The sequence below is a fragment of the Dasypus novemcinctus genome, chromosome 16 (genome assembly GCF_030445035.2).
Source record: "Dasypus novemcinctus isolate mDasNov1 chromosome 16, mDasNov1.1.hap2, whole genome shotgun sequence".
Classification (NCBI taxonomy): Eukaryota; Metazoa; Chordata; class Mammalia; order Cingulata; family Dasypodidae; genus Dasypus; species Dasypus novemcinctus.
In genome coordinates this window covers 44125548-44150625 of record NC_080688.1, presented here as the reverse complement: position 1 = coordinate 44150625, position 25078 = coordinate 44125548, and the positions used below count along the sequence as shown (strand labels likewise).

Here is a 25078-nt window from a genome sequence, read left to right as displayed (position 1 = left end):
AGACCTAGGCACCTATCTAGCCCAACCTCTGAAAACTGCTGGAAGGCCAACTGCCTGAGGGATCAGGGATAGGAAACACCAGATAAGCTTTCAGAAGCCTCTTTAACCTATAGAGCCGTGTAGCTCAGTGGAGGAATTCCTACCTTACATGTAGAAGTCACTGGTTTGAGTTCCAGTACCTCCTACAAGAAGGGATTCAGTGAGTGGTCCACCAAGGAATCAGGCATATAGATAGTGCCTTAAGCTAGGAAATGTATGGATTAAGATTCTGTTTTTTGTTTTAGGTTTTTTCTGGATATGTTATTTTTTTTTATCAGTTCTTTTTTTTTTTTTTTTTTTTTGCCTTTATTTTATTTACTAAAACAGGGTAGGTACATCATCACCTGTGGAGGCAGGCTGCAGGGTGATTAATTGATGAGCACCAGCAACCTGAGAAGGTGCCTAGGGGCCTAAGAGGCAAGGCTGTTTTTCCTGGATTGTTTTTTGGTTTTTGCTGTTTTATTTCTTATTGTCTTTTCCCTTTCTTCATTTCCTTATTTTCTTTTACTCATTTTTCAACCTACTTTATTTCTTTTCTTTCCTTCATTTTCCTATCTGGTGATTTCTGTTGCTTTTCCTTAATTCTACTTCTTGTTTGGTCTTCATTTTTTCTTTTTCTCTCTCTCCCTCTCCTCTCCCCCGCCCTTTTTTTCCCCTTTTATTCTCTTCTCATCTATCTGGCCTTTTTAAAATCTTTTTTTAAAAAGATACAAAGATTACACAAGATGTTAAATTAAAAAATGTAAGAGTTTGCCATATACCCCACTCCCCACCCACCCATTCCTCCCACATCAACATGTTCTTTCATCAGTGTGGCACATTCATTGCATTTGATGAATACATTTTTGAACATTGCTACACAGTATGGATTATAGTTTACATTGTAGTTTATACTCTCTCACAGTCCACTCAATAGGTTATGGCAGGATATATAATCTTTTCCATCTGTTCCTGCAATATCATTCAGGACAACTCAGAGTCCCAAAAATGCCCCATATCATACCTCTTCCTTCCTCTCCCTGCCCTTAGCAACCCCCATGGCCACTGTCTCCTCATCAGTAATACAGTTTCTTCCATTGCTAAAGTCACAATAATTCTATAGTAGAATTCCAGTAAGTCCACTCTAACCCATATGTTATTCCTCCATCCTGATGACCCTGGGATGGCAATGTCCACTCCACCTCTAAATTGAGAGGGGGCTTAGATCCCACATGACTGATGGATGGGATTCTTCTGCTTGGAGTTGTAGACTTTCTCAGTTCCTTGGTGTGGCGGTTGACCATCCTCACCTCCCTGTTAGCTGACCTGTGTAAATCCAATGAACCAGAGAGTAGGTGTTGCAACTCTGCTGAGGCTCAGGGACCAGCTGACACATGGACAGTCCAGAGATTCAAGTCTCCTGAGCATACACCAACCCCAGTGCCAACCACAGGTTCAGTAAAAGTGACAGATGAGGCATGTGTAGAGAAGTCACATCTGAGTCCAATTCCATCACACTCAGGAGCACAAATGCCAAAGTATGGCCTACTGGCAAGGCACTGAACTCCAGAGCCATATGTCAGGACTGTAGCAAATAGGTGTCTCTGTAGCCCTCAGGAGCACCACTACCTGCATTGTATCTACTTTGATTGTCTCTGAGACCTTGCTGAGATGTACATAAGCACGACCCCTGTGATGACCTCCCAACTCATTTTGAAGTCTCTTAACCATATAAACTCATTTGTCTTAACCATTTCCCCCTTTTATTATAGGTCTTTTTTCTAGTTACATCACCAGCTGGTGCTTGGTAGTAATCCCTTGGCACCAGGGAGGCTCATCCCAGGAGTCATGTCCCATGCTGAGGGGAAGGTAATGCATTTACATGCTGAGTTTGGCTTAGAAAGTGACCACACTTGAGCAACATGAAGGCTTTCAGGAGATAACTCTTAGGCACCCTGCAGCTCTAGGTCTAGTTGAAATTTCAAGCACACAGGTTCATGGCATAGTCATCAGTAGCAAGAGCCCATCATTGGACCATCCTTCTTCCCTGGTCTTTGCCCTTGCACTTGGATTGTTACTGCTCCATTGGGGGGTGCAAGAGAGTTCCCTGGAATGGGAACTCAGTTGTCATGTAAAACTCTACCCACTATGTCAATATCCAAAAAATCTGAACATATATATACCATCTATGCATGCCCTGGAGAACTCCCTCCCACCCATGCATCCCCCATCAATGACACCCCACATCATTGTTCCTCCCCTGCCATAGTTGAAACCCTCTGTGATCCAAAACTTCTTCAAAAATGAAGTCTAATATATTGCCAAATTCAATTAATAGGAAAATGAAATAATAATGATAGGTTTAAAGATTAGAAATAGAACACATAAAAATTTGGAAAAACTAAAATAAAGTAAATAATAAATTGGGGTATTAAAAAAATGAAAAGTATCATAAAAAAATTTTCTTAATGTTTTGACTCAGCACTATTATATGTATTGCCCTGCATATGCAGTGGTAAGGCAATCTTTTCCATTTTTTCCTCAGTGTCTACATCTTTTTTTAAGTTATTATATCTTCAAAAACGTTTTAGGGCACAGTAAAGTCACATATAGAATACTGGGGACTCCCATATATCCAACGTCAAACCCTTCCCCAACAATGATCTTTTTACACATGGATACTATATTTGCTGCAACTGATGTACAGATATTGAAACATAGCTACTAACCATGGTTCCATTGTGGTTTACAGTATGTTTTACATTTTAGACTGTACACTTTTATAAATTTTTGGTGAAATTCAAGATGACCTTTATCCATTATTGCAGGATCATGCAGAACACTTCCATTGCCCCTGGTTACCGCCTCTTCCATCTATTCTATTTCTCTCTTCCCCTCCCCTTGGGGCCCACTGTGACCAACAAGCTTTACTGATTGAAGGACAAGATTCATACATACTTGCAACAATGCTGAGGGCTTGCCATACTAGTCTGTCCTCCCCCATTGGGAGCCACCCATGCTCTTAAGAGACACTGTCTCCTCTGTTTGAGAACATCAGGCCTCCCTAGGATGGGGGTATGACACCTTCCCACTCATTGTATGGGTCTCTACCCACTGATATACACACTATGACAAAGGAGCACTCACACACTCCCTATAAGCCTATGTCGGCCCTTTTAATTCGTACTATTTTTTCTCTCTCTTTTGTTTCTTGTTTCATTTTTTCTATTCCACATTTTTAAAATTCTTACTCCTTTGTATTTTTTGTGATTTTTTACTCATTGCTTATTTCGTTTTCTACTTTTGTACAATTCATCTTCTACATTTAAAAATATAGTATTGCTATTATTCTTTTTTTCTTCTGATCTCTTTCCTTTTCTCTGGTCCCATTTTTTTTTCAAGGGAACACAGACAACTGCAAGGATTTAGAATAAGAGAAACCAAGTATACAAAAGGAACCTTACCACACACAAAGAAACAACAAAAATAAAAGCATAGAGTAGAAAATGAATAATCCCAAGATAAACAGATGCCTAAGCAACAACAAAAAATTACAAGTCATACTAAGAAAAGGAAGACATGGCCTAGTCTAACAAACAAAATAAAACACAAAAGGAGAAGCAGAACATAGAACAATTAATCAAGGAAGTCCAAACAAATATCACATGTCAACTTAATGAAGTGAAAGAAGAGATGAAGGATAATAAGAAGACACTGGCGGAACATACTAAAGAAATTGTAAACATACATAAAAAGATAACAGATCTGATGGTGATGAAAGGCACAGTGCAAGAAATCAAAAATATACTGGAAGCACATAACAGCAGATTTGAACAGGCAGAGGAAGGATTGAGTGATATTGAAGACATACATCACCTGAAATCAAACAGATACTAGAACAGATAGATTAAAAGATAGAAATAATTCAGCAGGGACTTAGGGATTTGAATGACAACATGAAATGCACAAACATACACATTATAGGCATTGCAGAGGCAAAAGAGAAGGGAAAAGAGACAGAAGGTGTGTGCAGTAGTTTGGCATTGTTTATGAATATCAAAAATAGTTATTGGATTATGGTTCTAAACTGGTTTGTCAGAGATATCACTTTTAATTGATTAAATTATGATTATGACTTTGGGGCACGTCAGTAGGGCATTGAGTCCCCACCCCTTGGTGGGTGGGAACAAACAGATAAAAGACATGGCAAAAGACAGAGTTGGGAGTTTTTTTAGCTGGAGGCTGGGAAGTGAACACACAGAAGAGCACAGAGGAATAGAGACAGCTCCTTAGACACAGAAGAAGCCCCAGTGAGAGTGATAGAGCTGTTTTTGCCTGAAATCCTACAACTGGCCTTGTGGGAAAAGCACAGCAGCTGAGTCTGGGGAGAAATGGAGCCCTGGGAAGAGAGGAATGCAGGAAGTCTGAACTCTTGGCAGATGTTGGCAGCCATCTTGCTCCAACACGTGGAAATAGACTTTGGTGAAGGAAGTAATTTATGCTTTATGGCCTGGTAACTGTGAGCTCCTACCCCAAATAAATACATTCAGATTTCTGGTATTTTACACCAACACCCCTTTGGCTGACTAATACAAAGTGTGAGAGGAAATAATGTTTAAAACCTCCCCAACTATTTAAAGGACATAGATGTACAGATCCAGGAAGCACAGCACACCCTAAACAATATAAATCCTAAAAGGCCCACCCTAGGACATATATTTATCAAATCATAAAATGCTCAAGGCAAAGAGAGAATACTGAACACAACAAGAGAAAAGAGATCCATCACATACAAGGGAAGCTTAATAAGATTAAATGTTGATTTCTCATTTAAAACCATGGAGGCAAGAAGGCAGTGGTATGACATAGTTAAATTATTAAAAGAAAAAACTGTCAGACAAGAATTCTGTATCCAACAAAGCTGGATTTCAGAAATGAGGGAGAGTTAAAAATATTCATAGATAAACAGAAATTAAGAGTTTGTCAACAAGAAACCTGCCCTAAAGTAATACTACAGGGAGTCCTGCAGGTTGAAAGGAAAAAACAGGAGACAGATGGTAGGAAGAGAATATAGGAATGAAGATTACTGGTAAGAATAATTAAAAAGAGAAAAAGAGAAATTAAAAAATGTATGATATATATAAATCTAAAGAAAATATGGCTAATGTAAGTAATGCCTTGACAGTAATAACATTGAAGGCTAATGGCTTAAACTCTCCAATCAAGAGACATAGAGTGGCAGGATGGATAAAGAAATATAATGCATCTATATATTGCCTACAAGAAACTTACCTTAGATCAGGGACACAAGAAGGTTGAAAGTAAATGGTTGGAAAACAATTTTACATGCAAGCAGCAATGAAAAAAGGGTTGGAGTACCTGTACTAAAATCAGACAAAACAGACTTCAAATGCAAAACTATTGTAAGATACTAAGAAAGACAGTATATATTAATGAAAGGGGTAATCTATCAAGAAGAAAGAACAGTCATAAACATTTGAAACACATGTATCAAAATACATGTGGTAAACATTAGAAAAACTAAATGGAGAAATAGATGCCTCTGCAATTACAGTGGGGAAATTTAATACACCATTATCAATATTAGGCAGAACATCTCAGCAGAAGATCAATAAAAAAACAGAGACCTTGAATAATATGTTAGAGAATCTAGACCTAATAGACATATACAGAACATTGCACCCAAATACTGTTGTATACACATCTTTCTCAAGCACATATGGATCATTCTCCAGGATAGACTATAAGCTAAGTCACAGAACTACTACTCTTAACAAATTCCGAACGTTTGAAATTATACAAAGTAATTTCTCTGACCACAATGGAATGAAGCTGGAAATCAGTAAGTGGCAAAAAACCAGATTAGACGCAAACATATGGAAGTTAAACAACACACTCTTAGACAATCAGTGCATCAATGGGGAAATTGCAAAAGAAATCAGTAACTGCCATCACATAATGAAAATGGCAACACAGCATATCAGCACTTATGAGAAGCAGAAAAAGTAGTGCTGAGAGGGAAATTTATAGCCATAAATACACATTTTAAAAAAGAAGAAAGAACTAAAATCAAAGACTTAACTGCAAACCTGGAGGGAATAGAAAAAGAACAACAAACTAATCCCAACACAAGAAGAAAGAAGGAAATAATAAAGATTAGAGCAGAGCTAAATGCCATTGAAAATAAAAAAGCACTAGAAAAAATTAACAAAATAAGAAGTTGGTTCTTTGAGAGGATTAATAAAATTGACAAACCCTTAACTAAACTAATAAAGAAAAAAAGAGAGAAGATGCAAACACATAAAAAACAAAACAAGGAATAGTATATCACTGACCACACTGGAATAAAGAGTATCATAAAAGGATACTTTGAAAAATTGTATGCTAACAAGATGGATAACTTAGATGAAATGGAAAAATTTCTAGAAACACTCAAGCAGCTTACATTGATGAAAGAAGAAACTATTGAACATACCAATCACAAGTAACAGGATATAATTAGTCATCAAATACCTACCAACTAAGAAAAACTCAGAACTAGATGGCTTCACAAGTGAATTCTACCAAACATTGCAGAAAGAAATAATGCCAATCCTGCTTAATCTCTTCCAAAAAAATAGAAGTAGAAGGAATATTGCCTAACTCATTCTATGTTGCCAACATCACCCTAATACCAAAGCCACCTGAGAAAGGAATACTACAGACCAATCGCCCTGATGAATCTGAATGCTAAAATCCTCAACAAAATACTTGCTAATCATATTCAACAATGAATCAAATGAATTATACACTATGACCAAGTGAGTTTCATTCCTGCTATGCAAGTATGGTTCCTCATAAGAAAATCAATCAATGCAATATATCACACTAATAGATTGAAAGGGAAAAATCATATGATCATCTCTATTGAGGCACAAAAAGCATTTGGCAAAATACAGCACCTTTTCCTGATAAAAACACTGCAAAAGATAGGAATAGAAGGAAACTTCTTCAACATGATAAAGGGTACATATGAAAAGCCCACAGCTAACATTATATTCAATGACGAAATCCTAAAATTTTCCCTCTAAGATCAGGAATAAGACAAGGATGCCCACTGCCTTAACTCTTATTTAACGTTGTGTTAGAAGAACTTGCACAAGCACTTAGGCCCAAATTGGAAAGGAAAAAAGTAAAAATTTCACTAGTTGCAGATGACATGATCCTATACATAGAAAGCCCTGAGAAATCTACAACAAAGTCTCCAGAGTTCAGTAAAGTGGCAGGATATAAAATCAACATGCAAAAAATCAGTATCATTTCTGTACAGGAATAATGAGGAATCTGAGGAGGAAATCAAGTGAAAAAGTTCCACTTACAAAAGCAACCAAAAGGATCAAATACCTAGGAATAAGCTTAACTAAAGACATAAAAGACTTATATGCAGAAATCTACACAACATAGTTAAAGGAAATCAAAGAAGACATAACTAAAGGGAAGTATATACCTGTTTATGGATTGGAGGAGTAAATACATTGAGATGTCTGTCCTACCCAAATTGATTTACAGATTTAATGTAATCCCAGTAAAAATTACAACAGCATTTTTTTTCCACTAAATTGGAAAGGCTAACTATGAACTTTACTTGGAAGAGCAAGCAGCCCTGAATAGCCAAAGACATATTGAAAAAGATAAACAAAATTGGAAGAATCACACTACCTGGCTTTAAAACATACTACAAAGCTACAGTGGTCAAAACTGCATGACATTGGCACAAGGATAGACATACCAACCAATGAAAATGAATTGAGAGCTCTGATATAGATCCTTGCATATACAGTCAACTGATATTCAACAAGGCCACTGTATTAGTCAGCCAAAGGGATAATACAAAATACCAGAAATCAGTCGGTTTTTATAAAGGGTATTTATTTGGGGTAAGAGCTTACAGATATCGGGCCATGAAGTATAAGTTACTTCCCACACCAAAGTCTATTTTCATGTGTTGGAGAAGGTGACTGCTGACATCTGCGAGTTCAGGCTTCCTGGGTTCCTCTGGACTCAGCTCCTCTGTTTTCTCCACCAGGTCAGCTGTAGACTATCAGGTGAACAGCTCCATCTCTCTCCCTGGGGATCCAGCTTAAGACTTCAGCATCAAACTCCAACATCAAAACTCCAACATTAAAAGCCCTCAACTCTGTCCTTTGCCATGCCTTTTATCTGTGAGTCCCCATCCACCAGAGGGTGGAGACTCAATGCCCTACTGGCACAAGAGGTTTACATAATTATTTAATCAAGTAAACCTAAGAATCCAATATAATCTAAAATGCCCAGAAGAAAAGATCAGTTTACAAATATAATCCAATAGTTCCTTTTGGAATTCATCAATGATATCAAACTGCTGCAGCCACCAATCCTACTCAGCTGGGAGAGAATGGCCTCTTCAACAAATGGCGCTTAGAGAACTAGATGTCCATATCCAAAAGAATGGGAAAGGGTCAACATCTCACCCCTATCGAAAATTAAAACAAGGTGGATCAAAGATACAAATATAAGAACCAAGTCCATAAAACTCCTAGAAGGTAATGTAAGGAAACATCTATGAGATCTTGTATTAGGAAATAGTTTCATAAAATTACACCCAGAGCATGAGCAATGAAAGAAAAAATAGATAAATTGGACCCCCTCAAAACTGAAAAATGTTGCACTTCAAAAAAGTTTGTCCAGAGGGTAAAAAGGCAGCTTACAAAATGGGAAAAATATATATGGTAATCAACTATCCAATACTAGCCTAATATTCAGCATATATAAAGAAATCGTACATTTCAAAAATAAAAAGACAAGCAACCCATTTAAAAAATGGGCAAGAAATTTGAAAAGACACTTCTCCAAAGGAGAAATATAAATGGCTAAAAATCACATAAAAGATGTTCATCACTAGTTATTTGGGAAATGCAAATCAAAAGTACAAAGATCTCATCTTACACCCATTAGAATGGCAGCTATTTTAAAAAGAGGACTTAAAGTGTTGCAGTGGATGTGGAGGAAAGGGAACACTTATCCACTGCTAGTGGGAAGGTAGAATGGTTCAACCACTGCGTAGGACAGTTCCTCAGGATGAATAACTATAGAACTGCCATATGATCCAGTAATCCCAGTGCTGGGATTAAGAAAGGGAGTAGAGGGTAGTGAGCTCATGCCCATAAGGGCAAAATATATGATAAGGTGGAAGGGTGTGGTTGGGCAGTGAATGGGCATGACAGTGGTACAGTGACATGAGTGGGTTTAGCAGTGCTGATCTGTGAGGGGGATTAGGGTGGAATGGGACTAGGGAGAGGGTCAACGGAAAGATCAGATGAACTTGGGATTTGCAGGTGTAGGGGAGGGTTACTGGTGCAGGGTTTGGAGTGTCCAGGTATATATGGAATAGGGTGCACCTGGGGCAGGTTTCTACAGAATATCTAAGTGTTCATCTTGTCATAGTGTGTTATACCAGTGTGTTGAAACCTACACAGTATACAAGAAAATATTAAACTCCCATCCTGGGGAATCCTGCTATGTTCTCAATTAGAGGGATAAGAATCCCTGGAGAACATAGGCAGTGCCTAATAAAAGAAAACAGATCAATATGTCAAGCCCTCAATATTACTGCATGCAACAATGAATCTTATTCTTCAAGAATAGAAACTTAGTGATTACCGTAGGTTCCAAGGAGAGGGGGAGTGAAAAATATATTAAATGGAACATAGGGCATTTTTAGGGTTTTAGAATTGCTCAGTATGATCTTGCAAAAATGGATATAGGCCAATTCAAATATTGTCAAAACTTTTAAAATTGTACTATCCCAAATGTAAACAATAGTGTAAACCACTGACCATGGCTGGTAGCAATGGTTCAATATTGTATGACAACTGTAATGAATGTACCATATGCATGTAAAATGTTATTAACAAGAGAGAGGGGAGAAAGGGAAGATGATGGGTATGTGGAGAGCACCTTTATGTATTCTCTATGTGACTTTTCTGCATCCTAAAACTCCTTTGAAGATAAAATGAAAAAAATAAGAAGCTGGGGGCATATATGGAAGAAAATGTTACTGTACATACAAGACAACAGATCTTACAGTGATGACAGATACAATGTCTAAATTTTAATTTTTTTATTATTTCAAATTGTTTAAATGTTTATACTTTTTTGGTTATTAAAATTATTATCTCATTTTCTTATAAATTTTATTTGGTTATTTTGTTGGCTTCATTTTTGCAGAGGCTTTGGCTCACAGAAGTGTCACAGTAGTGACAGAAGAGGATCACTAGTGCAGGATGTGGTGATGTGGGGATGCATGAGAAGGGGTTCACCTGGGGCATGCCTCTAAGACATATGAATATGTTCAAGTGTTCATGGGACATTGTCTCAGTGGGTGGAAACCACACAGTAACTGAAAGAATATTTAATTTCCACCATGGGGAGTTCTGCTACATTCTTGAATAGGACAACAAGAATTCCCTGAATTCAAGTGCAATGCCTAGGGAAGGAAGACACACCATTATGCCAGACCCTTGACATTGATGATAGCACTTATTAATCTTTTCTTGTGAAATTGAAATTTAGCCTATTATTATATATTCCCTAAGAGTTACCTCTTGAAAGCTTCCTTGAAGCTCAAATGTGGCCTTTCTCTAAACCAAACTCAGCATCTAAACACCCTACTTTCTACCAGCATGGGAAATGACTCCCAGGGATGAGCCTCTCTGGCATTGAGGGATTATTATCAATCACCTCCTATCAATGCATATGGAAAAAGACCTTGACCAAAAGGGGAAATGGTAAATATGAATGATTTTTATGACTGAGATATCTAAGTGAGTCAGAAAGACATTCCAGAGATTATGCTTCTGCAATTATCAGTAAGATCTCATTGACTACCACAGTAAACAGTGCCTCAAATAACAGGACTCCTGAGGGTTCTAGAGATATCCAGAAACTATAAGCAGGACAGACAGCTCAGGAATTTGGCACCCTGTCAGTGAGCCTTACCTTGGAATTTATGCTCCCCAGTGTAACAAAGTTAGATTCATTTATATATTCTCTACCCATGGCTCTTCTGCCCCTTTTATTTGAACCTATAATTAGTCCTATACTTAATAAATATATGTCCCAGAGACTTAAATCTTTGATTCATCAAGGTACAAGTTGAGCCATGAGTTTCAGCATAGTGCAACATCTACTCTCTGGTTCATTGGACTCACCTAGGACAACTAACAAGAGATGATGATGGACAATGTCCATCACAAGGAACAGAGAGAGACTGCAACCGAAAGCAAAATAGCTCTATCTATCTGCCCCATGGATCTAAGCCCCATCTCAATTAGAAGCAGAATGGGCATCACCATCTCAAAATCCTCAAGATTGGGGAACGAAAAATGGACTAAAATAGACTTATTATTATTCTCACAATGGAAGAACTCTTATCACTGGTGTAAAGGCAGTGGGCACCAGAGGTTTTGAAGGATGGAAGAGAGAAGAATAGGTGTAATACGGGGACATTTTCAGGACATTGGATTTGCCTGGTGTGACATTGCAGTGATGGATACAGGCTATTTTATATTTTGTCATAACTTACAAAATTGTGCAGTACAAAGTGTAAACTCTACTCTAAACTGTAGTCCAAGGTTAATAGTAATGCTTCAATATATGTTCGTCAATTGCAATATGTACCACACTAAATGAAGGATGTTGATAATGTGGGAAAGTGGGGGAGGAGGAGGGAGTAGATCATATGGGGATCCCTTATCTTTTAATGTAACATTTATGTAATCTAAACCTTCTTCAAAAATAAGAAAAAATAATTTAAAAATATATATGTATATATACGTGTATATATATATTACTAGGGTAAGTTTCATTTCACAGGAACAAAGTTCATAAATAGGACCATCAATATCAAGGGCCTGGCATATTGGTCTCTTCTCCATCACTAGGCACTACCCATGTACTCTAGAGATTCTTGCCATTCTGTTAGGGAATGTAGCAGGACTCCCCAGGATTGAAATTCAATATTCTATCAGCTACTGCATGGGTCTCCACCTACCAAGACAATGCCCCATGAGCACATAAATACCGTCATATTCCATAGAGGCATGCCCCAGGTGCACCCCTTTCCACATATGCCCCCACCACTGATACCCCACATCAGTCATCCTTCCCTGCCATAGTTGCAACCTTTCTGCAATCCAAAATCTCCTGAAAAAACAAAGTAAAAAAATAACGAAATAGAATAAAAAATTAAAAAATTAAAAAATAACATTTTTTCCTTGTGCCTTTAATCACCATAAGATCTATTATAGTTTAGGTATATTTACAATATTTTCTGTATGTTCCCCCAGTGTCTTATTTTTTTTCCTTTGTTTTCCAAGAAGCTTTAGCTTACAGATAAGTCACATAGAATATACAGGAGATTCCCATATGCTCCCTTCCCCCCCGACACACATCCTCCCCTACCTGTAACACCCTAAATGAATATGGTATATTTGTTACAATTGATGAACAAATATTGAATTGGCACTAGCTATGGTCAATGGTTTACATTATGGTTTACATTTTGCACCATACACTTTTAAAGATTTTGACAAAATTTATAATAACAGGTATCCTTCATTTTAAGATCACGAAGAATGATTTCAGTGCTCCCAAAATGTTCTATGTTCCACCCATTCTTCTTTGCACCTCCCCTCAGAAACTATGGCAACCACTATGTTTCCATTTTTGAAGAATAGGGTTCATAGTTACATGCATTAATATTGAGGGCTTAACATACTGGTTTGCTTTCTTTTATTAGGCACTGTCTATGTACTCGAGAGATACTTGCTCCTCTGTTTGAGAAAACAGCAAGACTCCCCAGGATAGGAGTTTAATATTTTCTTGTTTATTGTGTGTGTCTCCACCCACTGAGGAAATACCCTATCACAAGATGAACACATTCATATACCATATAAAGTTGCCCCAGGTGCACCCTTTCCTACATATCCCCCCACTAATAATGCCCTGCTCCAGTGACCCTTCCCTGCCATATTTGTCAAAAGAACATTCTTACTATCACAGTTTCAACCACATACCTACAACTCTCTGTAGTTCACCTTTTCCTTCCTCCAACCCAAATTGACTAGCCTGCTAACCCTCATATTCCAGCACCATCGACCCTACTCACATCCCTGCACCACCGTAACCCTATCCATTGCCAAACTACCCTATTCCACCTTATCATGCATTTTGCCCATATTGAGAATCAGCTCACCACATCTACTCCCTTTCTGTCTCCTGATAACCTATATTCCAGGCTGTAACTCTGAAAACACTGGGCCTTGCACTCTAAGCTCAGTCTTTTTGAAAGTTCTTTCATTTTCCCTCTTCTAGAATTTATCCAAAATAGATGCAGATATTTACCCACAAATTTTCCTTCTAAATATAAATATGGATAAGGCCATAAAAGTTGTAAAAGCATCTTGAGCAAGTTGAAAAATATGAACTTCATATGACTTCAGTGCATATATTGTACTGTCCCTTCAATTTTGTACTTTTCATGTAATTTGCAGTTTTTAGATATATAACAAGAGCTTAGATTTGTTTCTAAAGCATGTGTATTGGTTAGCCAAAGGAGTACTTATGCAAAGTACCAGAACTCTGTTGGCTTTTATAAAGGGTATTTATTTGGAGTAGAAACTTACAGTCACAAGGCCCTAATGAGTCCAACTCAAGGTTGCTTTCTCACCAAAGTCTGTTTCCATGGGTTGAAGTAAGGTGGTGGGTGGGATGATCTCTGCCTGATCTCTCCCTTCTTCTTCCTCTAAAGGCATGGTGGGCCCAGCTTCTTCTGATCTCAGCTGTAGACTGGCATATGGCTCATCTCTGAGGGCTTCCAATCAGGCTAATGGCTCATCTCTCCCCTGGGCTCCAGGATTAAAACCAACAAGGTTCTCTCCTCTGGTATCTATGAAGTTCTCTCTATTCCCATGTATCTTCTTCTGTGTGTCTTCTTGAGTGAGCATCCTTTTGTATCAGTCCACCAAGGGGGTGGGGACTCAACTTTGAGTCATGCCTCCTGACTTGGTTGAATCAAAGCCCTAATCTTTTATCAAGTAAACTTAAAATCTTTGAATTTAATACAACCAAAAGGTATCACATCCAGAGGAACAGACCAGTTACAAACAAAATTTTTCTTTTTTAGGGGATTCATAAATAATATCAAACTGCCACAGCATGTTTACTAAAAGTGCTTAAGTTGGATGATTGACTCAAAACACTTCAGCCCCTAAGGAAATTGTGGTCAAATTAGTAAAGGTGTCCTGGGAGTAAAAAGGTCATTCTCTTTTTTCCCTTGTAATTAAACATGATGTTTTATGATACAATCTGACAAGATCTTTCAAAAAATACCTGTTGAACACTCAGTATGTGCCAATCAAATTATGTATTTTACATAAATTATCTTATGTTAATTCCCATAATGGCTCTCTGATATTGGTTTTATTAGCTCTATTTTAAGATAATGTAACTGGGAGTAAGATCAAGTAATTAAATCAAAGTCAAACATTTAAGGGGTAGTGTTAACAACAAAACAAGTCTAATCCTTATGCTATACAATAAACATGTTTTGCTATGTTCCAAAAATTAATTATCAGGTTCATCAATCTGAAAAGTAATAATTCTCCAGAGAATAACAAAAGATTTCTACATTTCTAAAACATAAAAATCATAAATGTCCTAATTAATAATTACTTAATTTTATAGCTTTCGTACATAACACTAGAGACATTCATATAATTTTGCTTGAAATAATATTTTTTATATATGATAGTATTTATTGTTACATGACTCATCACATGATTTTATATTTTTCAGAAACAGACAAAGCAATTGTGATTCCATAAGAGAAATATAATAGAATGGACACTGAGATGTGGATTTACGATTTTACATACTAAAAAGGTATTTATACGAATTCTTTGTTCATTTGAAATGTTCCACATATGCAGATTTTCAATTTTCTCATTGAAAAAAATAAATCAATGAAGCCACTGGTTATTATAAAAGGTCACTTTTCTAATTGGTGTAATAAAGCCCAGCTGGTGAGCCAGTCTCCAGAATAACTCTGGATAGAACAGCAGGGGCAGAGTGAAGAATGTATTTGGTAAGGGGGGAGTGATTTTAGTATATGTCCTTTATTCCTCACACCTGTGTCTGCCAGTCACTAATATCTAAATTTATTAAAGGTAAGAGATCTTTGAATGTTCAAGCAATTTATACTGGCACCTCTGTCCTCACACTAAACAAAAAAGGGTACACTTATCATGATGGAATACAGAAAAGGAAGTAATTGATTTTTTTTTACTGAATTTTCCTCTCGGTTAATAGATTTCCCCTTTAGCAACAACAAGGCAAAATAATAAGGAAGCATACAAGATAACTTAAGTACTGCTAGCTTTGGCACTGACAGTCACTAAAAGCTTATCTAGAATTTCCAGCACTCTTCATGAATGCTCCCTCTGCTCTGTGTTTAGAATAATAAAATCTGGAACTCCGTAAATGTTAACTTCATCTCAGAAAAATAATAAATATGAATTTGCCATAATGTAGAATTCTGTATTTTGCCTTTTTGACATTTAAGAAAATTGTTATATGGATACTTATTCTGAGATATAGTTATGCTGCCTATGTTTGAAATGTGATAAACCATAACAATTATACCTAAAATTCAGTGTCCACATCAATTATAGTCGAGGATTTTTCTGGCAATAATATGTTTTTTAAAAGTACCCCGAGGAATTCTGGTGATTTCATCAACCTTGAAAATTGTGCAGAAGCATTCGGACAAGATTAAAAATGCTCTAAGATGACATATATTCTTATCCAAAAATTTGATAATTATTTGTTTTGTAACTGCTTTTACTACTCCAAAACTATAGACAAAATGAGTATGTGTATGAGGACATTGAAAATCTGAGAAAATTGCAAACAAATGTAAAGCTAAATGTTGCTGAGAGTTCAGGCTTCAGACAAAATGTTTTCATTCAATGGATATTGGCTATCCTTTATCTGTGGCTGTTTTGCAAAGCTACACATCAGTGCCACATAAGTAAGGTCATGAAATTGAACAACAGTCTAGTCCATTGTATGAATATGTGTGAAAAGAGGATAATCATTTGGAAAAATTTAATTCCAAATTATTTCCTTGTCTTGAGTATGTCAGTTGCAATTGTTCTCTATTCCTTCACCTCTGAATCAAAGTTATGTATTGTTATTTTATATAGTAAATAGTGGAATCTCCATTACAATTCATTTTACATACCAACTATATTATAAATAGACAAGAATGACTACACAAGGATAATTGTGGCAATTTTCCACAATGCCCATATCAATGGATTTTACTGTACGATGTAGACAGACAGTGGAGTTCTACATTAGTATAGTAGTCAGGATATGGGAGTTAACATTTCTCCCTGAAGAACCACATAGGTTTTATTTTTTTTAATTTATTTTAGGAGGTACTAGGGATTGAACCCATGTCCTCATGCATGGGAAACAGATGCTCCACCACTGAGCTAAATCTGCTCCCCAGTGAGAGTTGTTTTTTTTTCATTTGTTTGTTCATTTGTTCTTAGGAGGTACTGGAAATTGAACCCAGGACCTTGTACATAGGAAGCAGTTGCTCAACCACTTGAGCTACATCCGTTCCCAAGTTTTAAAATAATATACAAGAACATCAGTTCTTGGTATAATGGAGTAACAGTTATTGGACCAATCCTCTAACCATAATCAATCATAAAGATGAACTACCTAGTATCTATCTATATGTTTTTCAGTAAAATATTTAGTATTTATTGTACTTTTTATGGATATTGAAATTTTGTTGATTTTGTTACATTCTTCTTTGAATACTTCTATAATTTTTATAATCCTTGCATTTGTATAATTGGGATATAATTTCAAAAACCAGTTCTTCTCAAAGTTTAATTCAACATCTTCCCAATACATCAAAATCCCAAGATGATCACTTCTAAATTCGATGATGATAATAGTATTGGGAAATTTCAACAACAACAAAAAATATTGTTCATGTGTCGCCTCATATAACTTCCTACTTTTGAATTAAGCACGAACAGAACAAATTTTAATGAAACTTATCCACAGATAACTGAAAAAAGATAAAGTACCATTCCATATGAAACTGGAAATACAGTCTATCTACCTACCATCATTTTCAGTCATATATTTTATAAATCTATAAGGCTTACATTAAATTACAAAATTTATATCTATAATGAACATCTATGTAACGGTGATTGGAAATCCATCTGTTAGATATTCAGAGATACTTTTAAAAAAGATGTAAGTTCTATATTTCTTGGCAGGCAGTACAAGCTCAGGCAAAAATGTGGAGGAGGCAGTTGATCTTTATTGAATATGCCCTCTCTTTTAAACTCATTTACTCCCACTTCTTCCCATATATCCATAGGCTTTTCCACTGAATGATTAAGATCTTCATTTGTATATGTCACCACCCTTAAGTATGCATTCATAAGTGATCATAGAAGATTGTGCTATGATATGTTGTTGAATAATGAATATAAGAGCTTCAGTGTCTTTACAAACATTTTTACAAGGTTGGGGAATATGATGATGAATATAACCCCTTCATTACAAGTAAGTCACATAATAGCCTGTCGAATTTCCTAAGAAGAAAATCAATGGCAGAGAACTCACTAATACAAGGTCTGGATTGTACGTTATACAAAGGTTCATTTCCATGAGTTGTCCTCCAAAATTATCCCTTCCTTCTACCTAATGACCAAGGAAAGGTCATCTACTTTCAAAAACTGTGATGAAAATCAGTGTCTCTATACAGCATTTTGCTCTAAAAATCCTATTTCTGTGCTCACTTAATTTCTCAAAAGGTGAAAAGGCAAAAACAAAAATTTGCTTTGTGTTACCTGAAAAACTGACACTTTAAAATTTCATCCTATAAACAGTAGCGAAAATGGCAAAGGGGACAGAAATGGTAGAACAAACCTAACACTAGTTCTGAGAATTTCTATTCCCATAATTATGCAATTCCCACATCAGTAATACAGTTACTGTACTGCTGCATTTTTTCATGAATATAACAATTTTAGTAAATTAGAATAATTCAAATCAATAGATTTTATGACATGTCCAAATAAATGAAACATTCTGGAATATATCATAATAGCCACAGTATAGATAAAACAATGGTGGCATATGGTTGAGCATAAAGAAGGAAAAGGAGAAATAAGATGGAAGGTTCTGTATTAATCATTTTTATTATGAGTTTAACTCTGTCCCCAAGAAACACATGTTGAAGTCCCAACTAATCCTTAGTACTTGGGAATGTGATCTCATTTGGAAATAAGGTCTTTGTGGATATAATCAAGTTAATATGAGATCACCCACTAATCCAGTGACTGGTGTCTTTATAAGAAAAAGGAGAGGGATATTTGAACACAGAGACACAGATGGGACACAGAGGGAAGAAGGCCAAGTGAAGACACAGGCCGAAATTGGAGTGATATAGCTACAAGCCAAGAAACACCAAGGATTCCCAGCAACCCCCAGAAGCTAGAAAGTGGCAAAGAAAGATTCTTCTCTTGAGACTTCAGAGAGATCATGGTTCTGCTGACACCTTAATTTCAAATGTTTGACCTCCAGATGTGTAAGAGAAAAAGTCTCTATTGTTTTTAAGCCACCCAGTTTGCGGTCATTTTTTACAGCAGCCCATGGAAACCAGTACACCACTGGTAATTCTTGTGAGGGGTTGAGCTTGTTGATATATCAGAAATTTCTTCTTGAGTTGCTTCAGCCCAACTAGGGAATTCCACCAGTCAAAATTTGATGGTTTCATTGGTTTTACAAGTAGGCCTGACACAAATAGGTTCTAAGTTATCATTCCAATTTCATGATTAAATCTGAGTAGTGTGAAATATCATGAGCTTCAAAGTCAGAGAGCCCTAGATTCAAACTCCAGCTCTACATTTATTCTAGGTTCTCTTAAATTCTCTGAATTATAATTTCTCCCTCCATAAATTATAAGTAATATGGTGTTCTCAGTTGTCTTTTGCAAAATAATATTTGTGAAATGCTTGGCCCTGTGATTAGTGCATGGAAAGCTCTTAACAAATAAAAATATGGTATTGTTGTGTGGATGATTATGGGTATTGTTTGGTATGTCTCCAGGAAAGCAAAATTTCTCCCTCAAAATGACTTCAGCTATATACTGCCTGTTTTGCATTATTCTGATTAATTGCAGCCAGAATATTTGATCAGAGATGCCCCTGCAGTGTGTGAAACAATTAATTTTCGATAAATAGGTCATTCGTCAATACACATGGTTCCAATAGCTTGTTCCACAGGCTATGCTCTGAGTCATTTACTATATATATCTCATCTCACACCATCTTTATAATTGGCTTAATTTCCTCCAGGACTCACATCTATTCACAAGTAGCTTGAAATTTCTCCTCTGACATGTGCAATGGGCTTCCCTCCATGACAATATTTTCTGTTCTCCCCTTTGACTTCATGCTTCTGGTTGATCTAGGCCTGTAATTTACCTGGTCCAATTAGGCACCTGGGCAAGCCCACAAAAGTGCTTTCTGGTCCTGGGAATTTAAAAGTAAGTTGAGAGAATTTGATTTCATTCAATCCTCTAAAAAAACATTTTTTGTAAATACTATTATCTCTGTTTAACAGAGAAATGAAATAATGATTACAGAATTTAATAGATACATTCAGTTACCTTAGTGAAGTCCCCCTACTCTCACTCTCTGGAACAAAGGTTTTCTGGTTATGAAGGGAAGAGAGGCATGAATGGCTTTGCTCCATAAAGTTTACCTACAAGCAGCCAAGACTTCAAATCATATTATATTACATTGTAAAAGATCTTGGTAAGCACCTTGTTCAAGCTCCCATCCCAAGCAAGTTTCTCTTTCTTCTCATATTTATACCCAACATCACTTGAGTACTTATGTTAAAAGGAAACACTCTTTCTCAAGAGGCAACCTACTCCTTTCCTAAATCACTTACCTGTTTATAAAGTGTTTTGAGTAAATTGAAAATTTTAGATTCCAACCATCGATCCCAATTTAATTTTTGCAGAGCAAATATGAGCTTATTCTATTTTTTATCACCTGAAAGTCCTTACTTTCATGGTAAATGATTCCAAATGCTTCTCTACTTAATTCCCAGATAGTTAATTACAAGAAATAAAAGTGGAGCAGAAGTTAATATTTTGATAAGTTTAGCAAATATAAGTGTGGAAAGCTTAATAATAGTTGTTAGTACCACTGAATCTATTAGGCTTCAGCAATGAGCCAGAAGATTCTCCAAAATCTTTCATTTGTGCAGACATAACATGCCACGTATTTTCAACAAGTTTAAAGTGTATTTTTCCTGTAAAAATTAACCTATATTACAGGATTTATATATAAATTAAATTTTGAATCTAGAAGGATCATTAAAAATAGTTTACTACAACTTCAGAAAAAGAGTGAAGGAGGGAGGTAAAGAGGGAGAAAAAAAGAAAGGAAGGCAAGAAGGAAGGAAATTTAAAGGCATATTTTAAAGTAGGAAACAATATGTTATATATTTCAGCAGGACAGATGGTCGTAATATATAAGAGCTTTAATACTTAAAAGCTTCTATTTCAATTAAAAGAGCAATGGGCAAACTATAAGTGGTGAGCAGCCTCTAAGAGGTTCCCAATGATCCCATCTCCTGGTATTCATGCCCTTGTGAAATCCTTTCCTCTTGAGTGCTGACTATATAAATAATGACTCCTGTCTAGTGAATACAACATAGCAAAATGATGAGACGTCATTTCTGAAATTAGAGTAGAAAAAGATGGTGGCTTCTTCCTTGGTCACTTTCTCTCATGCTCTAATTTGCTCCCGCTTGAAGAAGCCAACTGCCGTGTCAAGTCATGAATGAAGGGACTGAGCCCTGACAATGAGACAAATGAGCTTTGGAGTGCATCCGCTTTGCCCCCAGTCTTGTCTTCACTTTGATTAGATTGCCACCTTCATACAAAGTTGACTATAACTTTATAAGATCCTGGAGTTGAGGACACCCAGATAAGCCATGTTAGCAATGTTGACCCACAGATATTCTGAGATAATAAGTGTTTATTTTCAGTCTGCCAAATTTAGAGATAATTTATTATACATCAGTAGATAACTGATATAGGATACAGAAAGATAATTTACCAAAAAATGTAACTCACCAATGATTTATGAAAATATGTTCAATATCATTAGTAATTTAATAAATACAAATTAAAACCATAATAAATTTTACAACTCAAATTGAAAAGACAGAAAAATTGAAAATGTCTTTATTAGGTTTATAAAAGAAATAAAATAGTGTATGTTTATGTTTGTTTCTGAGTGTATGTTCTGAAGATAAAAAAACTTAAAAGTCTCAAACATTGAGTTTATAAAGCTAAAAGTGTATATGTATGTGTGTGTGTGAGTGTGTCTGGGAATTTTAGTATTTTGTAATAGAAATGCACTCTGACTCATAAAAATAGCTTGCATATATTTTAAGATTTCTCATTATGCCATGGGTCACTTTGGATTCTATATGTTTCATGTGGTAGCCAGAAATAAAAATTTAAAATTTAAAGTGTTGAATTCAAGCTCCACCCCTACTTCTCACTAGTCAGACAAGATTGCATATAAAAATTTTTCTGAGTCTTAGTTCCCATTTTTGTAAGGCAAGCACAGTATCCATGGCTTTCTATACAAGGTAGTGAAATGAGATAATGTGTGTTTTAAAGAACAAAGAGATATTTATATATAAGGTGCTATTATAATGTAGATTCTTGTCCTCCAAACTACTGGTGGCTCTAGGAAAAAATCATAATCAGTGAAGATAAGGATCTTTGTTTTCCCTGTCATTTAGCTCTAATGAAGTCACATAATGTTCTTGATTGATTCTAATTTTGGGTAGGTACGAGTCCTATAATTCATTAAAAGTTAGAGGGATATGGTCACAGAATCTATTTCCACACAATAAGCCTCATCATATATAGGACAACATCACCTGCTTATTTATTTCATTAATTTACAGTTTTTAAAGGTAGTCATATAAAGCTACACAAAGATGTAAACAAGGATCATTATTTTGACTTATCAAATGGGGTAATTAGGGGTATTAGGTGAGTCACCTAATGTCATATTCCCATAAAATAGAACTCAAGGAATAAGAATTCTAGGGAAGTGCTCTTTTCTGTGTTTTTCACAATAGTGCTTATAATTTTGAATAATTGGAAGAAATGCTTTGCCCAAGAATAGGGGATGATGTAAATAAATTATAGCACATCCATAAAGTGGAGTACTGTATAGCCATTCAAATGATGAAAAAGACTGACAGAGTCAATTTCAGGTTAGACATTCATAAATGTTTTCTAATTGTGATTATTCCTCCAGGAAATCAGCTTCAGGTCAAAAGGAATATGGGATCTAGAAAAAGTTACCATAACATTTTCACTGTCTTTTCTTTCTGTGCTTGCTCTTTTATTTCCCAGTATTATTAGAAATGCTTTAATATTTATACCCATAAGTTCCCAAAGTAGATACTTCTCCAAAAATGCCTGTTCTTGGCTTACTTAAATTTTATGTAAAGCATCTATGCATTACACCTGTGCTTTGGCATTTAGAAAGAAAACACTCACTTTTCTGAGACAGCACAATTCCCAACAGAATGATCTCAAATTAGTCTTCTGAGAAAATGTATATGAAAGGATAATATGAGAGGGGAAATGTTCTTTTTATGGTTAATCAAGTTGTTTCAATAGCTGAATTCAATGCAGATTTTACTGAAGAATTCTAAAATCTTGTTCTGAAACAGCTCTTATTTGATCTTACCCCAGATTGTTTTCAGTAGGTCTATATTTTCCTTGGAAAGGCTATTCTAATCACAGCCAGATATATTTCTGAATGCCACTAACTAGGAGACATTTCTTCTTCGTACATTTTTCATCCCATTTACTTAGAATGAAAGTTGTCCTGCCTTTAAATTCATGACTGACAGTACAAAATACCGTTTAATTTAAAATTGAATTCTATATTAAAAAGGACGGGTGAGTTTGGGTGCATGGGGAGGAGTTCTATATGTATTCTCTATTTTGTTGTATTTCGTTGACTTTTAAAATACCTGCTTGGGATCGTGATAAGTAAAATCATGGAGGAAGCAAATATAGAGAGCGTCATGTGCCCTTGAAATACACATTACTTGATTTTGCAGCTAACATAACTGAGAGCAAAGAACACTCTAGTTTTTCTGAATTAAAATAAGAAACATGAAGCAAGTCCTTTTAAAAACTCTGAATATAAACTGTTCACCCAATTAAGAAAGTGCATTCGTTTTCAGTCCACAATGTAGTAAGGGACAGATAATTGCAGCTGTCTCTGGCAACATTGTAAAAAGCTTTCTAAAATCATTAAGCATTCAGAAATTTTATTCAACCTGCAAAATTTTCCTTAACTGCACTCGTACTTATTAAAACCACTCCCTGACCATTTTCACCAACTCTTAGAACCCTTCATGTCATTAAGCTAAGGCTTGGCAACCATTTTCCTGCTACAGATAATGATTTCTTACCAATATAAATTTCCATCAAAATCAAAATGAAGGACACTAGAAAACTATCTCAGAGAAGGTCATAATTCCCTCAGGACTGTATCAAGATGGTATTAAAATAGCCATTAAAATATGTACTACATATTCCATGTAACTGATTTTATACAGATTTTCACAGAAATGATCATTTGCTTTGATATCATATAGATACAGTACACATTTAACATGTGATTTGGGGAGTCTGCTATGCCTTGATTTTGTAGCAGTAATTTGCATTGTCCATGCGATCTAAAGTTTATTTTCCCTGGATAAGCCTCATAGAGGACACTCCAGGAAGAAGAAACCACTGGAGTTTCCCATATTACCTGATGTGCCCTTTCTCCATCCGAACTCCCATGCTTCCTGGAGAGGTTCTGTAGTAGTAGCCGTTGTCAGGAGGGTCACTAGATCTTTATTTTGCATTTGTTATGCTGGGTTTTTTTTTTTTCCATCATGGGAGTTTCATGTGGTTCCACCCTCTGGCAATACGACTATCCCAAAGCTGACAAACATCTATTGTTAAAATCAAAAGTTGCAGACTTCAATTTAATGCCAGTTATTATTCAGAAAGACTTTTCCCTTTTAAAGCTGGTATCCTCATTTGTATTTCTCACATCAGTTTGGTAATTTAATTGAAGCAGGAAACACTAGAAATTCTCTTGATGTAAACTATAAACTTTAAAATCAGCCAGGACAGATCCCAGTGATCTCAAAACTGCCCTGGGTTCAGTACCATTCTCTGTAATTTTATCCTCTGACATCCAGTGCCCAGCAGATTCCTGCTGGGGCCAGACTGGTCCCCAGGGTATCAGAGTGAGCAACAACAGTTAAAATTCAAAGTCTACTGTCTAGCACTGGCCATTGCTGGAGACTGTTTTCAAACTAGAGAATGCAGCACACTAGAATAAGGGAACATTTTCTCCTACTTCTGAACTGGAAATGAAATCTGAAAGGAACTTTGTTTCTCACTCATTTTCCAAAGAGATTTTTCAAATAGGCTATTTCTAAGCCTTCTTAGCATTTCATTTAATTAGAAGCAGAGCCCTGACAACAAAGTCAAACTTCAAGCAGGTGTTATTCAGAGATGGGGATGAAAAGCCATTTCAGTGCAGCATTTTGGGTAATTTCTAAGATGAAGGTAGTGATAGAGGAGTGGTGGTTGAAGTGTTTATTGATGTGTTTTTTTTCCTGGAGATAGTGGTTAAGTAAAGAGAGCAGCTCTATTGTGAACATGGTCAGAGTTCTCTTTGTATATAATTTCCAGAGAGAACCGACAGAGCCTATTTTTTTCTTTTTGCAAGGTAGTCCATTTGAAGTAGAAAGTTTTCATTACTCATTTTCTATGGTACTTGTGCAGCAACTTGCAAAA

The 25078-nt window shown here is 36.0% G+C and overlaps 1 pseudogene; it reads left to right on the top strand.

Moving 5' to 3' along the window:
* Nucleotides 1-25078, top strand: part of LOC101434553 (large ribosomal subunit protein eL29 pseudogene) — a 74969-nt pseudogene that overhangs the window by 8626 nt on the left and 41265 nt on the right.